At 46.2% G+C, this 16,118-nt stretch overlaps 1 protein-coding gene across 3 annotated transcripts in view; it reads left to right on the forward strand.

Annotated features, from left to right (window-relative positions):
• Tbc1d1 (TBC1 domain family member 1) overlaps positions 1–16,118 on the forward strand; it is a 199,138-nt gene that overhangs the window by 38,679 nt on the left and 144,341 nt on the right. Inside the window, exons 1-2 of one of the 3 annotated variants that reach the window (XM_076546328.1) lie at positions 3,466–3,582; positions 6,594–6,707. The exons of the other annotated variants lie outside the window; for them this stretch is intronic. The gene's annotated coding sequence lies outside the window, so the exon portion shown is untranslated. Of the gene's footprint in view, positions 1–3,465; positions 3,583–6,593; positions 6,708–16,118 lie in introns of those variants that run through there. 3 annotated transcript variants of the gene reach the window in all.

A 16,118-nucleotide genomic window follows, 5' to 3' on the forward strand; every position in this document is an offset into this window, starting at 1 on the left:
TAGTAAAATATGTGTGTGCATGTGTGTGTGAAGGCTCTGGAGGTGGACAAACCAAAAATTTTTTTAAATTACACTTATTTGTTTGGGTTGGGGGATCACATGCCATAGTACATGTTGACGTGGAGGTCAGAGGACAGCTTCGCAGGTGTCTGTTCTCTGCTTCTACATGTGGGTCCCGGGGATCAAGCTTAGGTCATCAGGCTTGGTAACTAGAGCCTATACATGCCAAGCCAGTCACTTCACCAGCCCTTGATGTATGTATGTGCGCGCACGTGCGTGTGCGTTTATTTAAGACAAGGTCTCTTGTAACTAAGGCTGTCCTTGAAATTGTTATGTAGCAAGGATGACCTTGAACTCCTGATCTTCCTGCTTCCAACTCCCATATTCTGGGATTACCGGCCTTGCCACCATGCCCAACAAAACCTAGATCTTTGTTGGTGTGGGCTGTTTCCCTTGGCAGTTATAAAGACATGTAAACTATGTTTCACCATTAGTAAGCTGAGGGAAACGCTGCTTCCTTTAGACCGAGTGTGACAGACAAAATACCCCTGTGCTGAGTGTTTGGCAGCTGCCCTCCTGCAAGCTGCAAACGTGTGTAGCACATTGAATGGAGAGTGCGCTGAAGATAACATTGGCGTGATCTTGGCCTCCATATGGCTCCCACCAGCATGGGAGGCTGGCTTCTACCATGCCTCACTGAGGTCACTTGCCTGTGAGCCCTGGCAGTCCTCCGTTTTGAGGACTGGGCCTACACCAAGGGATGTGTCACAGTCTTTTGAGGGTTTATTTTATTTTAGTTTTTAGTTTTTACTTATTTATATGTGTGTATATATCTGCAAAGGCCAGAAGAGAGCTTTAGATGCACGCACACATGCACACACACACACACACACACAGAGACACACACACACACACCATGCATGCACACTTCAGGCTGGAGTTACAGATAGTTGTGAAAAACATGGGTACTTGGTACTAAATTCTTATTTTCTGCAAGAACAGTATATACTCTTAACTGCTGAGACATCACTCTAGCTCTTTAAAAGAAGATTTATTATTTTACTTTTGATTTCTGCATAGGCTTGTGAATTTTGAAGGAAAAAAAAAGATACATTTAAATAGAGCACACATGACCAGCCCTGATCTGTGCTGGAGGGCCAGACGCATCTCAGGAGCCTGGCAGGTAGGGGACCCGGAGAGCCTCCTGAAGGCTAGCGAGGCCCCTGTGCTGCATGTGTCCTGCATAAATGAAGACACGTATGTATGTATGTATGCCAGCTGGCTTCCCTGAGGGGTGGCCCGCTGGATCCAGTGGGAGGAACCACTGGGCAGTGGTGTTGGCTGTAGGCATGCCATGTATTGTGGCTGAGTGCTGGGGTGGCAAGGCGGGCCTGTGGTCCGATGAGGAACTGGACTGCTGGACTCTAGAAACATCAGCTGGCTAGGCAGCTGTCTGTCCAGGAGCAGGGCCAGACACATAGGATGAGTCAGAGTGGATCTGGGCAGCCCTGGTGCGTGCAGGGTGTTCAGAGGCTAAACCAGGGCAAGTGGAGTCTGGGCTGCCTACAGCCAGTCACAGGATAGGGTCAGGACCGAGAATGAGGTTAGTCAGAACTGCGTCCAAGAACCAAACTGGGGAGAGAGAGAGAGAGAGAGAGAGAGAGACAGAGACAGAGACAGAGGCCACAGCAGGGCAGGGACAGAGTGTGTTGGGGGAGGGGTATGTTTCTTTGCCTGTTCACTGATGTCAAGATGGGCTTCCTTTCTATGGGACGTTGGAGCCTGAACTGGCCAGCAGAGGGGAGTCTGACCCAGGCTAATTTGCAGAGGTTCCGTTTCTGTGGGGAGGAGCTGCGGGTAAGAGGGGCTCTCTTTCCAGGCTCCACTCCGCTGCCTCTCCACAGGGTCTCCCACTCATCCCTGTCTCATGTGCTTCAGGAACAAATGAACCCCAGACCTCTGGTGGCTTGGGCGCTCTGAGTTGACTGTAGCCTATAGTCCTTGTTCCCCCAAGGTACCCCTTTCTTACATTCTCCTGTGGTCTCTGCTATGGCTCAGAAGGAGAAGACCAGAAAAGCTTGAGCTGCCCTGGAGCCTCTGCACAGAAGGGAAATGTCATTTCTACCCGTGTGTCCTTGGCCAAAACAAGTCCAGTGGCTAAACCTGGCACCCATAGGGTGTTGAGTTCTAACCTTTCCCCAGAGAGGGACAAGAGGTATTTGTGGCACAGCCCTCCAGCACAAGTGTTCTGACCCCAGCACAATGTCACCACTCTGACTTTAGTGACTGTCCCAGGCACTCACACCCCTTCCACTAGCTCAGGAGTCCATGCCGGGAGCCAGTTTCGCACCCAGCTCACGACCACACTCCTCGATGCTCGCTCACTTGAGAAGATGAAACATGGCCAAACTAAAGCCCGCTCTTTCCTGTGTATCTCAGGCCTTTTTGCTAACGGCCCACGGCCCACAGGCTAACACCACCAGACACCTGGGAGTCCTGTTCGACTTCATGCCTCCTCCATCCATCACATCAGCCGTCAACCAGAAAGTCCCTCGATTGCATCTAACGTTCGTCCTTTGAACACTTCAACTTCCTGTTCATTTTCCTCCCCTACTTTATAATCCCTCACATTGCATTTCCTATCTGGACTATTTTGGCCAATTCCTAAGCTGTCTCTCATTTCCACCCCCTGCTTCCCCAGTTCCGGTGACCCAGCTCCGGGCAGGACCGTCACCACTGCGGATCTGATGACATCCCTCTGCAGCCATCTCCACTTAGGCTCTTTGTCCCACAGAGAATCAAGCAGTGGAGGCTCCGTATGATTTCCTCTGCCTGCCCAGTTTCATCGTGACCAGCATCCTGCCTCTCCCAGTTGCTTACATCTTGTGTCCCATATCCTAGACCCATGCCATCCTCTCCCTTAGTTCTAGAGCATTCCTTTGGCCCGGAATGCTCTGTATCCTCCTCAGCTGGCTACTTTAACTTGCTTGTCATATCTAAGCTTAAATGTCACTTCCCACGGGAGCCCTTTTCACATAAATTTACAGAGAAAAATCATAGACTTCGGTAGAATATAACCTTCAGGGGAAGGATTTCCATCTTGCTCCCTGAATGATATCCATTCTTAGAACAATCCTCAACATATAACAGTTAACACATACTTCCTTGAATGACTGACTGACTGACTGACTGAGTGAATGAATGAATGAATGAATGAATGAATTGTATGTAAAAATTCTTTGGTTCCAAGAACCAACACTGACCAACATACATAGAAAAGAGAACCATTCAGAAGAGCATCAGGGTAGTTCACAGTCATCGTGACAGGTGCTAAACCAGCCTAACCAGTCACCGCCATGAAGGGATGTCAGGCAGGAGGAGCCACAGCCATGCTTACATCACAGTACCACTCCGGCTCTGCTATCAGACACTGCCCCCCCCCCCCCCCCCCGCCCCCATTACTGCTGCTGGGCATTAGCTGCAGTGCCGCTGCTGCCCTTCTTGTGAGTCAGCCTTCATTAACCCTGCGACTTGACGTTACCACCTGCAGAGTCGCAGACTCAGACAGGAACATCTGATGGGGTGGGCTGAGGTCAAGTGTCCGTCAGCTTGTGGTTGGAGAGCTGGAGAAAGAGAGTCCTCGTGCCCATCAATGGAGGGGGCATGCTTCCCACCTGTTTTAGGGCTTTTCCCTGCCAACCCAGCCATTCAGCACCGAATGACCTCACAGACTTGATGTGTAGGAAATGCTTAATGTAAAGAATTCCATCAACTCAGAAGGCCATAAAATAGGAAGTGTAAGTCAACAATTCCCTACTTCCTGATGCTAGTCCATCCTAAAAAGAACCGTTGTGATGAGTTGATAACAGTTTGTCTGAACGTCTTCAAGACGCTTCTTGGATAAGAATTATTTCTTGAACCATACAAGGATAGGACTCCCTAGCTGTTATGGAATGCTTGTCCTTCATGTCAAAGCTTGTGCTCTGTTGTTTATACTTGGGGATAATAACGGCTATTTAGAGTCTTAAGATTTGCTTATGTGTGGTGGTGGTGGTAACTCACAGGAAGTGCCAGCCTGCCCCATGAACAGGGAGCCCACTGGTTCTCCACGCTGGTGCTTTTTGTGTGAAATGTTAAGCAGTCCTGGGTGTTGCCTGCCTGAGATTGATCAAGGATGTGACAGTGTCCATCAATTTATGTGTAAGCATTGCAGCTTGGATGGAAAGGTTTCCTGGCAGTCAGGAGCTAAGGGATACCACAAAGTCACCGAAAGCGGGGTAGCTTACAGCCCTGCGCCAGGGAAAGGTCTCCACAGTGAAAGTGTAACAATTCGGCTCCAGCAGGGGAGAGTTTCCGCAGCAAAGTTAAGAGAGCTCTGCTCCTATAGGCAGAGGTTTCCCAGAGAAAGTGTTATAGCTCTTCTCTGCTTTGCTCTGCTCCAGAGAAATGTTACAGCTCAGTGCGGGTCCCCTAGAGTGTAACAACTCCTCTTCACTAGGGGACAGTTTCCCCAGGGAAAGTGTTACAGTTCTCCCGGGCTCTGGCTCTGGAAAGTTGTTACAGCTGGGCTCCACTCCAGTGAAAACGCCACACTGCACGACAAACCTCACTCCAGATTTATTGGGAAGGAAGAAATCCAGGAAGGTAGCTGCCTCCTGGATGGGGAGCACCACCAAATGGAATAGAGTACCAAGTTTATAGATGTTTTCTTGCAGGGATGGGGAGGGGGAGTGTGGGTGAGGGGGTGGAGCTTTCCAGGGTTGCTTGGGATTGGTGGATTTTTGTAGCTTGTTCTGGGACAAGCTTGAGGATTCGTGGGATTTCCTGCTCAGGGATTGGTGGGATTTCAAGCCCTGGTCCTGGGGTCAAGTCAGGGTCAGGGTGTTTTTCCTTGGTCCCTTTCACCCTACAATATGGATAAACCAAGATGAGTTCTGTTGGAAGGAAGGTATCCACTCTGCCTTATCCTTGTCAGATTTTAGTGACCAGGAGAACAGCATTCTACACAGAATAAATCATGTGAACAGTTCTGCCCTTAAATTTTCCAAAAGTATTTTTCCGAGTATTTTCTGCTTAAGTAAAGTCATAAAGTTAACCCACCATCACCTGACTCCCTGGAGAGTAAGTCTCCAGTGGCCATCTGCTCATTTTCTTCCTTGTGTGGGTGGGTGGCCCCCTCTTGGTGCCCTGGAATAAAGGAATGGTGTATTTAAATGAGGTTGGGTAATTGCACTTTCTGGTTCTCAGGTGGCTGACCCATATCAGTAGCTGAGTCAGTTCCAAAAGTAGGAGCTCAGATCTGTCTGTCTGTCCCCAGTGTGACCTCCCAAGAGCCTACGGACATCTCCCTTCCTTTGCACTGTTACTCCTTGCTTGGGTTTCTGCCTGTGGAAGGTGCTATACATGAGTTTTTGAATGGTACCATGTGCTTTTTCTTTACTAAATAGCCATGCATAGAATTTCTACACTACTGTAAGCAGGTTGGTTAGAACATGTAGGAGTCTTATATGAAGCCATTATGGCTGAAATCAATATTCTATGCATATCTAAAAGGAAGCATTTCCATTTTATATACTTGTTAAATGAGAGATGTTTTGTCTTCTTTTTATTTATTTATTTTTTTTTAAAGACATGGTCTCACTATGTAGCCCTGGCTACCCTGGAACTCTCTGTGTAGATCAAGATGGCCTCAAATTCACAGAGATCCATGTGCTGAGATTAAAGGCATTCACCACCACACCTAGATCATATTAAATCTTTTTGATATAATTTAATGAACAGACATAGCTGGGACTTTTTTGGTTTCTTTATAGGTTTTGGTTTTTGCTGTATTGGGGCTTGAGCATGCTAGATAAATACTCTATCACTGAGCTACATCCTAAGCCGTTTCTTCTCTTTTGAAACAGGACTTCACTGCATTGCTCAGGCTGGGATCCTGGTGCTCCAGTCTCTGGAGTAGCTGGCTTACACTACCAGGTCCCACGCTGGATTAGTAATTTTAAAATAGATTATGGGAGAATTTTAGTTTAGAGTCACAGTCAAAAATAAAAGTCAGCTATGATTCGTTTGAACACATGGATATTTTGAGTATTGATAATATACAAAAAGTTGAGCCGGGCGGTGGTGGCTGCGCACGCCTTTAATCCCAGCACTCGGGAGGCAGAGCCAGGTGGATCTCTGTGAGTTCAAGACCAGCCTGGTCTACAGAGAGAGTTCCAGGACAGCCAGAGCTCCAGAGAAACCCTGTCTTGAAAAACCAAAAAATAAATTATATATATAAAAAAAGATAACATACAAAAAGTATTATTCTACATTAAAAAACATTTTCAAATGTTTTACATTTACAGGAATAATTGAGATGACAACCATAATATTTTGCTTATACTTTGGCCATTTTAAAGAAGACAGTGGTTTCAGTGGCAAAATGTAAAAGTAGACTAAAGCAATGACTTCTGGTGTTTTAATTGAAGTGACATTGTTTTTCTTGCCTCGGTGTCTTCATGGTTATACAAACCATCACTAGAGGGATGAGAAAGACTGGGAAGCTTATAGCACGCCACTATTGAAATAACGCCCTTAACTTGTCTGCACAGGAAATGATTTTATCCTGTCTCAGAGGAAGGCCAGACATGGCCAGGGCATTGAAGGGTCAGTAGGGCTCCGAGGAAGAGAACTAGAGATGTCTGCTGCAGGAAGAGGAAGCTGAGGTGGGTGCTGAGCTCCAACAGCTGGGGGGACGGTGGCGTCTGGGGGAGGTATGTGGTAGGCGTGGAGTCCAAGCAACGCTGATGCCAGTTCACTCTCCCTGTGGACCAGAAGCCGTGCGCTTCACCGGGCTTTGCGAGAGTTCCGGAGAGCCACAAGACTTGGCTCTTTGCTGTTTACTCATAAGAAATGAAAATACATGTCCACACAAGGTATTACATGAACTGGAAAACCACCCAGAGCCTAAAAACAACCCAGATGCTCGTGAAGAAATGGCAAAGAGAATCCTGTATGACAAATAAAATAGCCCCATACTGTGGATGCACAGTGTGTGTGTGTGTGTGTGTGTGTGTGTGTATCTGTGTGCGTAGTGTGTTTGTGTATTTATGTGTGTGTGTATGTAGTGTTTGTGTATTTGTGTGTGTGTGTATCTGTGTGCGTAGTGTGTTTGTGTATTCATGTGTGTGTGTGTATGTAGTGTTTGTGTATTTGTGTGTGTAGTATTTGTGTGTGTGTGTGTGTAGTCTGTGTGTTGGGTTTGAGGGCGATCTCAGAATCACTCCCCAGAGTGAGTTAGGGAAGACCTTCCTCCACAGCCCATGAAAGGAATATACATTATATAATCCCACTTACATAAAGCTCTAGAAAATAACCAAGTCCCTTCAACGACAAGAGCAGCGCAGTGTTTGCCTGGAGAAAGACAAGAGAGGGGGATGGGCAAAACATTTAAGGGGTAACGGAAATGCACTGGTGTCACGGGTACTTTCACTTATCAAAACACATGAAGCTTTACACACTACATAGGTCATCTCATTGTAAAAACGTCTAAAGATAGGAAAAAGAACAAGGTGTGTTGCATGTTCAATAAATGTCAGGTCATATGCTCGCTAATAACTAGGCACTGGTTGTTACTATCTCTGTTTTATGAATGAAGCCACAGAAGTTAAAAAAATCTTGCCCAGGATCACACATCAGGCCAGAGGTGTGGCTAGCATGCTGTTGGCTCCAGGTATCACAGATCTGACTAGTGAGCTCAACAGGCCAGAAGATTGTTAAGCTGCAGTGTGTCAGAACAACCTCCAGGGGGCAGTCATAGTGGGTGCCCAAGAATTCCATGAAGCTTTATGAGAACCATTAAATATAAGAATTTGAGCCAGGCGCTGGTGGCACATGCCTTTAGTAAACCCTAACCCTGAGAGTCAGAGGTAGGGGGAGTTCTGAGTTTGAGGCCAGCCTGGTCTACAGAGCGAGTTCCAGAACAGCCAGGGCTACACAGAGAAACCCTGTCTCAGAAAACAGACTTTGACTTCCTTACTTAGCTGTTAATTCCCAGGCAATAAAACTCACTCAGCCAAGAGTCCATTCAGTAGTTTCTGGTTATTGTATATCCCCAGGGTGGTGCAACCATGGACAATGTATTGTCGTCACGCTTTGGCTTCCCCAAGCGAAACCCTGTCACTCTCAAGCTCCCTTCCTTCCCTTCCTCTCGCCAGCCACTCACCTCCTTTCTGCCTCTTCTGGACATTTCCTATGAAGGGCATCATCTCTTTGCGGCCTTCCTTACCTAGTGCTGTCCCTCAAGATTTGTCAGTAGAGTGGCATGTGATGCTAGTTTGTTATCTTTTGTGGCGGAATGACATGGCATTATATGGAATTTGATTTACCTGATCAGCAGTTGATGGTCCCTTAAGCTCTTTCTGTTTTCCCAGTTATGAATAATTCCGTTATTCCCAGCTTTTGTGGGTTTTTAATTTTTACTTTTTTTTCAGTGCTAGGATAGAACCCTGGCCCTTACACATACTAGGCCATCCTTCTACCATGTACAGCCCGACCCCCCACCCCACCCTTTCTTTCCACTGGATCACGGCTCAGGCTAGCCTTGAACTTTCTATGGAGCCCAGCCTGTCCCAGACCCCAGCGTTCCTGCTAACACCTCCTCCGGAGCGCTGGGATCATAGACCCGTGCTACCAAATTCAGCTCCCCGTCAGTTTTGCTTAAACAAATGATGGCGGTTTGTCAGAGGGGCAGGTATGGCAGGCGCGAATGCCGTGCAGGCGGAAGGCTGTTTGCAGGCCATCTGGCTTACTTTGTAATTAAGATACTGTGTGAGGACTCTTTGGCAATATTTCCCCTTGTATAGAGAATGCAGACTTGAGACCATAGGTCGCCATGATAGTGTTTCCTAATTACTAGTGTTTAGGAAGACTGTTAGCAAAATAGTAGATAATATTTGTTCTTATGTGCTAGGCAATTGCTGTAAAGCCAGCATGTATTTTCCAAGATAATTCCTACCCTAGTGTCTGTGTGAGGTGTTATTATCTTTGTCACAGATGAGGCTCCAGAGGCCCACAGGTGTTGCAGCCCTGACAACCTGACTGCTTTGGGGGCAGGGTACAGGAACAGCCTTTCATCTCCACAGTGCCTTCTGCTCGGCCTGGGCTTCCTGGGAGCCATTGCCTGCTGGATACTTTAGCAGCACTGGTCATCTAGCAGCTTACGAGCAACCCTTCACAAGTGTTGGGAGTAAATGCTTTCTCCTTCTAGATGGTCTAGATCTGAGGTTGGCAAACCCTTGCTCTTAGGGCTGCAGAGTAAATCTCTTTAACCGAGCTAGCCTCATAGTCTCTGTCCCAGCTCTTCAGCTCTGCTGTTCGGCGTGACAACAGCCAGGCACTGTACATAAAGTCTGGGTTGGCTACATCCCAATAAAACCTTATTTATGAAAGAGAGTGGTGGTAGCCAACGACGGGCCGACTGCTGTTTGCCGACCACTGTTTGCCGTGGACCCTCAGGAAGAACCCAGCCGCTGGCAGACTTTACTGGTTCACCACCATGTGTTTTTCACAAACCCCGGGTGGCTGTTCACAAACCCCGAGTCAGGCCTCCTGACCTCTCCAAGAAGACAAACTCTAGTTCCTTTTCTTGGTGCCTTTTGGAGGGGACTGAACGGCAGATCCAGGACAATGCCACCCAGTCCAGGATTTCACCAGGCTAAGGAGGTTACAGTGAACTGCTGTTCTGCTCCTGAACAACCCTGACCGGGCGGGCTTCATCCCAGAACCTGCTATAGCCTTCCTGTCAGGAGAATTGTTCATCTGAGTGACGATCTCATCCTAAGAGCAGGGCATTGAGCTGTTGTCAAAATGAGGATGGGTTTATCATGCTTCAGTTTTCCATGGAAAAGTGCCTTCAGGCTCTTTTTGTAGGGAAACTTAAGATGGATGATTTTATTTTTTTAATTTAAAGCTTTATCTTCTTTTGGGGGTATTATGTGTCTTTGTGTGCTCATTGTGTGTGTGTGTGTGTGTGTGTGTGTGTGTGTGTGTGTGTGTGTGTGCACATGTGTGTAGAGGCTAGAGGACAGCTCTAGGTGTCATTCCTCAGGAGTCATCCACCTTGATTTTTTGGACAGAGTCTCTCCCTGGTCTTGAATTCATTGATGAGAGTAGGCTAACTGACCAGTGAACCCCAGGGGCCCATCTGTCTTCACCTCTTAGTGCTTCTTAAAATGGAGTTTCTGGAGCTCTAACTCAGATCTTCATATTTGTGCAACAAATACTTTACTAAATGAGCCTCTTCCCAGTACCAAGTTTTTTTGTTTGTTTTTGTTTTTTAAACACCGGCTGCCCTGGAACTCAGAGATCGGCCTGGCTCTGTCTCCTAAGTGCTGGGATTAACCGTGTGCACCACCACACCCGGTCCAAGCCCTAATTTTCAATGGCATGGTTTTAGGTTCCTAGAGAAACTGGAAGGCTAGAAGGATTTGGAGATTTCCCATGGTGCCTTGTCCACGCTGGCAAAGCCTCCTGCAGCCCACAGCAGAGGGGCACAATTGCTACAATTCAAAAGTCGATATTAACACATCAAGATCAGCTAAGTCTATGTGCTTTAACTTAGGCTTTACTCTGTGGGTGTTCTGTGGATTTGGGTAATTGTATAATAACATGCACCCATTGTTATTTATGATTTATTGTGCAAAATACAAATGGCTAGCCAATACTGTATATGTTCTCCATACTTAGTATCTTTATTTGAAAATCCGTTATCTTTCGTGTTTAAGTAGCACCAAGAAGGCTATATCTTCTAGGAATATATACTGAAATAATGTGCCGTGAATGAAATAATGTGCCAGGGGTTATTTTCAGACTGATCTCTGGACAGAGAATTGTATGTGGATATGGTCCTGAGATAACATTTGTTGAAGTTGAGTAATAGAGGTTCCCTCTAATACTTCCCTCTTTCTTTAAAAAATTCGTTGACCTAAAGTGATTTGGTTAAGACCTCACATCTTCAGAATTTAAAAATAAAACTTTGCTGCAGTGAGAACTCCACTGTAGAAGGGAAGAAGGGAACTGTCCCCACATAGGGACTGGGGACCAGTGTGTCCCAATTCTCTAACATATTAGGAGTACAGGCTCTTTCGCTCCTGAGTATACCCAAGACTCCCTTCAAGGTCTCGGTCATGTGATCGGAGGAGAGGGCATGAACCCTGTGGCACTGGGCTTGCACAGGGAAGACACTGTGACACTCAGTAAAGATGGGGAGGTGGCCTTTGTGTTCATGGATTAGCAAACTTCAGAAAAGACACTAGAAAGGAGGAGTTTTTAAAACAGGACTTTGAGAGAGGTGAGGGTTTTGGTGTTAGCGTTTAGGCATCTGTACTGGCCTGCCCTTTGGGTCCTGCCAGGATATACCTCAGCTGCAGCCACTAAGAGCACCCCTGTGCACGTATGCTACGTCTCCTTATAAAAGGTGGGCCTTGCCCACCTCCTGTTTCTTTCCCTTCCTTCTCTCTAGTCCCCAGGGACTGGTCCCTGCCCTCTTCTCTGCCCCTTCTCTCCCCTCCCCTCAATAAACTTCCCACATGAGCCCCTGTGGTGTGTGACTCCTTCCCGCCATTTTTTAAAAATATAACAATTGACTCCTGAAAACTATTAGGATCTGGTGAATGACTGTCCTGTTTGTCCAGGAGAGTGAAGTACTGGGATCTATGAAGAGGTCACTGTCTTTGCCCAGAGGGATACATCGTTATGATGTTTAACTTTTGGAATATCGCCCTGCAGGTCAGTTGTTAATGTACATGCACTTCACCACACCCAGCTCTCCGAGGGCACAAATCTATATGTGAATCCCTGAGAGTCCTCAGGCTATGGATAAGCCTTTTTCTAGATTATCATCTGCTCACATCAGTGCAGGGGACCTTTGGAGGAGAAAGTGAGGAAGAAGGGTCTACCTGGAGAGCAACACTGAGTGACCACCACCCATGGCAAGGTCAAGATTGTCCAAAGCTTCTGGTTCAGACTCATGGCCCTGAGGCTGTTTATCCTTCCTCATGCCGTTCTTTGAAATTTCATCATGATCTTTACAGGGTTGAGGGTTAAGAAAGAAAAGAAAAAAAAACAACTCAGTATGTGACTGTAATTATTAGTTTTAAGTATCAAATTGGCATAATCCAGAATCACCTGTGTTATGATATATGCACACAGGGGACTCCAGGGGGCCAGGGTATCTCGCATGTGACCCCGCCTCGCCAGGGTATCCCACGTGTGCAGGGAAACATGCTGACATGCTGGGCAGATGCAGTGGCAGGCTGGCGGGTGACCCACGCTATGTGGGCATGGAGGTGGGGTGGTGGTGGACGGTCATTCCTGACCCAGATACTGCATCTGTGTGGAAATGGTTTATTAAAATAGAGAGACAAAGAGAAAGAGAGAGGAAGAGAGAGAGAAGGGTTGAGATTATGGGAGGAAAAGCAGAAGAGGGAGAGGAAGCAGAGAGATTTTTTCCTTAAAATGAGCCTTTTATATCAGGACACAGGCCAGCGCTAAGGGGTGGGTCAGAATACTAACATTGGTTTCCAAGGGGCAGGTCAGAATATTAACAACCTGGGAGGAGATGCACAGTGTGTGGATTAGGTTAGCCTGTGGGCATGCCCAGGAGGTGTTTTCTTGCTGTGTTAATTGAGGTGGGAAGACCCGCCCTGAATGTGGGTGGCATAGTTTTCTAGGCTGGGCCTTAGACTGGGTGAAAAGGAGCTCTGGTATGCATGCTCATTCTTTGCTCTCTGTTCCTGGGGGATACAGTGTGACCAGTTCCCAGCTTCTGCTGCTGTGGCTCCCCTGAGATGGTGGACCTGGGATTGTGAGCTGAAATAACCCATTGGGAAAGTTGTTTCAAGGTATTTTGTCCCAGCAACTAGGGTTCTTCAGTTCTTGTGCAAAGTCAGGAGAATTTGAATGAAAACCTGTTTTGTTTTGTTTTTGTTTTTTGTTTGTTTTGTTTTCAGTTATCCCATGTGGCCTCTTTCTTTGCACAGATTATGGGGTAGTTATTTGCAGTGGTAATGAGAGCAGCTCACTGACCAATGTGCGCTCGTCACGTGCCCACGGCCGTACTGATCGACAGAGCTGTCATGGGAGGGCAGGGTCTTGTAATGGCTGCAGGTGATAGTTGTCCACACATATGCATCTCCTCCTCATCTCTTCCCACTCGGGATGTGGACAGGATTTGCATTCAGATGTAGTCATTTGATGCCTTTTCTGACAGCATGCTCAATTCTGGAATGTCCCAATGAGATATGGAAAGTCTGTGATAATCAATGGAACTAGAACCGGGGAAGGATACCTTACAAAAGAGAAGGATAGTTTTTGTTTTTGTTTGTTTAAGTTGGCAGTGATCATGAATTATTCTTTTGAGCTTCTTTTTATGCTGCCACATTTTAATTCCAGGCATTATAAAAAAAAAAAAAAAAAAGCTTTCAGAGTGCCACATGCAATTAAGGCTTCAGCAAGGAGAGGCACCTGCATGTCATTACTCGTAATAGAACGCTGCTCCTGGGGTTTTTAATTTCTGTATTACTGAAATGGAACACAAACACTTACGTAGTATAATATAGAACATTGACTGGGGAATTCAACAAATTTTCAATTAAGTTTCAGGTCTTTCAATAATATTTTGCCCATTAAGCATGTCACAGTAATCATTTAGTAATGACTTGGATAATAGAGAACACGTTTGAGGAAGTTGGGATACAGATGATAGGTGGGAAAAGTGACTGAGGCAGATGTATAGAATAGTGATGACATCTGCAGAAGTTTATGGCTCCTTTCAGGGAGCATGGGGCTCAGGCCAAGCATGGCACACCACTTGTATGGAGTGAGAAGTTCGTGAGGTTAGTGTGGTTAGCTTCGTTTGTGGGATATAGGCAGTGATAAGCATGAGTTCAGCTCAAAGTAATAAAATGCCAATTTATAGTGGCTCATATCATCATCCCTCAGAATGTGGTACTTGGCAATGTCACGAGAGAGCCTGTAATTAACGTAGATGCTTAGTTCTGCCTCAGATCTATTGAACCAGAATTTTCATTTTAATGAGCTTTGCAAGTGATTCATAGGCACATTAAAATGTGGTTTAGGCAGTAAAGATGTTGAGATATCTCATTTACAAGGGTCTGGAGGTAGGCTGTTCTAGTGTGCTGGCATCTACATTGTCACTAATCCAGGCATTCGTCTCCATCTCTTCTGTTGTCTTTAGCACGGTGACCTTTTGGCCTTTAGGTTTGTAGCCTCGGAGTTCTAAGGTAACTGCTGTAGCTCCTCCAACAATCAAGTTCCAAGCAGGGAGAATGGCAGAGATACCTTCTTATTAGCCAGACTTGGGTCATAGGTTAACTTTTAGACTAATCTTTGGGAAGCAGAAATGTATGGCTGATGTATACTATTCACTCATACAGTTTAACAAATGACTTACTATTTGCCAACTCATGAGCACCCCTTGGGGCTAGCATGAGAACAGAATGAGGGGTTTGGTAGGAATGAAGATACAGGGAACTGTTGTTGGGTAGGTCGCTGTCACGTCACATATACAAAGAGATCTTCGAAAACTTGACAAGAATGAGTTGATCTTGCCCTTGAGTGATGCCGTCCACTTTGCGATTTAAGAAGCAAGCAAGGGTATCTGGAGGATAGTGAGGAGATCTTCAGAGAGTCAGTGACTCGATGAGAGACAGTGTGATTTGACCTAGCACATTGGCAGGTAGACTGGAGGTGGGGTTATGCCTGGAAATCCTTAGTGATTGAGAGATTCACTGAGACTTTGATGGGATGACACACTCGGGTACCTGATGCTGGTTGCCTTTTAAAACCCTTTATATTCAATTCACATACAGTGCTAGCCTTGGCCTTCCATTTAATATGCTGCAGATTGTGATTTTTCTGACATTATATCGGGGACTATCTCCCTCTGCTGTAATTCATTTATTTTTGTTTATTTAAAAACACTGTAAAATAAAATACGCTAGAAAAAGAGTAAGTTAGAAACCTGCTTAATAACTAGATACATTTAGGGAACGATAACATGCAGGAAAGAAATCATGTCCACTGTCTTGCTTCTGAAGCACGTGGCTCTCCCCAGTCTTCCCCGCAAAGGCGATAGAGTCGGGAGTGAGAGATTCCCATATGTAAACATACCGAGTACCTCGCACATGTAATTTCATTTCAAGTTGTATGTGGTTATGAGTACTGTGATGAGATATCATCACATCCTGGAATGTGACTTCTTTGTCCAGCATATCTACGTTGTATATGCTAGAGAGTCTATAGCATATACACTCAGCGGTTCTCAGCCTTCCTCATGCTGCGACCCTTTAATGCAGCTCCTCATGTAGCGGTGACGCCCAACCATACAATTGTTTCCTTTCTACTTCATAACTAATTCTTGCGACTGTTATGAATCATAATGTAAATAGCCGATATGCAATCCCCAGGGGGTCGCGACCCACAGGTTGAGAACCACTGCTGCAGACCCATTCATCATTCGGTTACCACCTTGGTTACCGGATCTGTTGTCACAGTATTGCCGTGCTTGTGTCCTAACAATCCTTATTTCATTAGTAGTAGCCCCTGGGATGGTTAAACTTCGTTGCCAACTTGACCAGATTTCAGAATCACCTAAGAGACACCTCTGGGTATGTCCCGGAAGGCATTTCTGGGGAGGTTTAAGTGAGGAGGAGTGTGTTTACCTGTGTCGTTGTCTTCCTCCGCTCGCATGAAGAGTCAAGCTGCTTGTGTAGACACTTGCCAGCCTGTCGTGAGTTGACAGGATGCGAAAGCTGCTGAGTCTGTTCCATACTTCTGCCCACGTTAGGACAATGCCATGCGGCGGGGCTGCCCTTTCCTTTCTCAAATAAGGAAGCAGGTGAATGTGCGTGTGTCCCATGGTGTTATGTAAAGCTTTACCCTTCAGGGTCACTGAGGAAATAAATAATGACTGCAGCCTGCTCAAGGTGACTAAGTCTTCTGGAGACATGAACGCACAGCAAGGGAGGCAACTGAGATCCCGACAGTCTTCTGTCTCTAGTCTCTGATTTACATCACCTACGCCATTTTTCATGAAAACTTAGAGCGGGTTGTTC

The sequence above is a fragment of the Peromyscus maniculatus genome, chromosome 10 (genome assembly GCF_049852395.1).
Source record: "Peromyscus maniculatus bairdii isolate BWxNUB_F1_BW_parent chromosome 10, HU_Pman_BW_mat_3.1, whole genome shotgun sequence".
In the NCBI taxonomy this organism is placed as follows: Eukaryota; Metazoa; Chordata; class Mammalia; order Rodentia; family Cricetidae; genus Peromyscus; species Peromyscus maniculatus.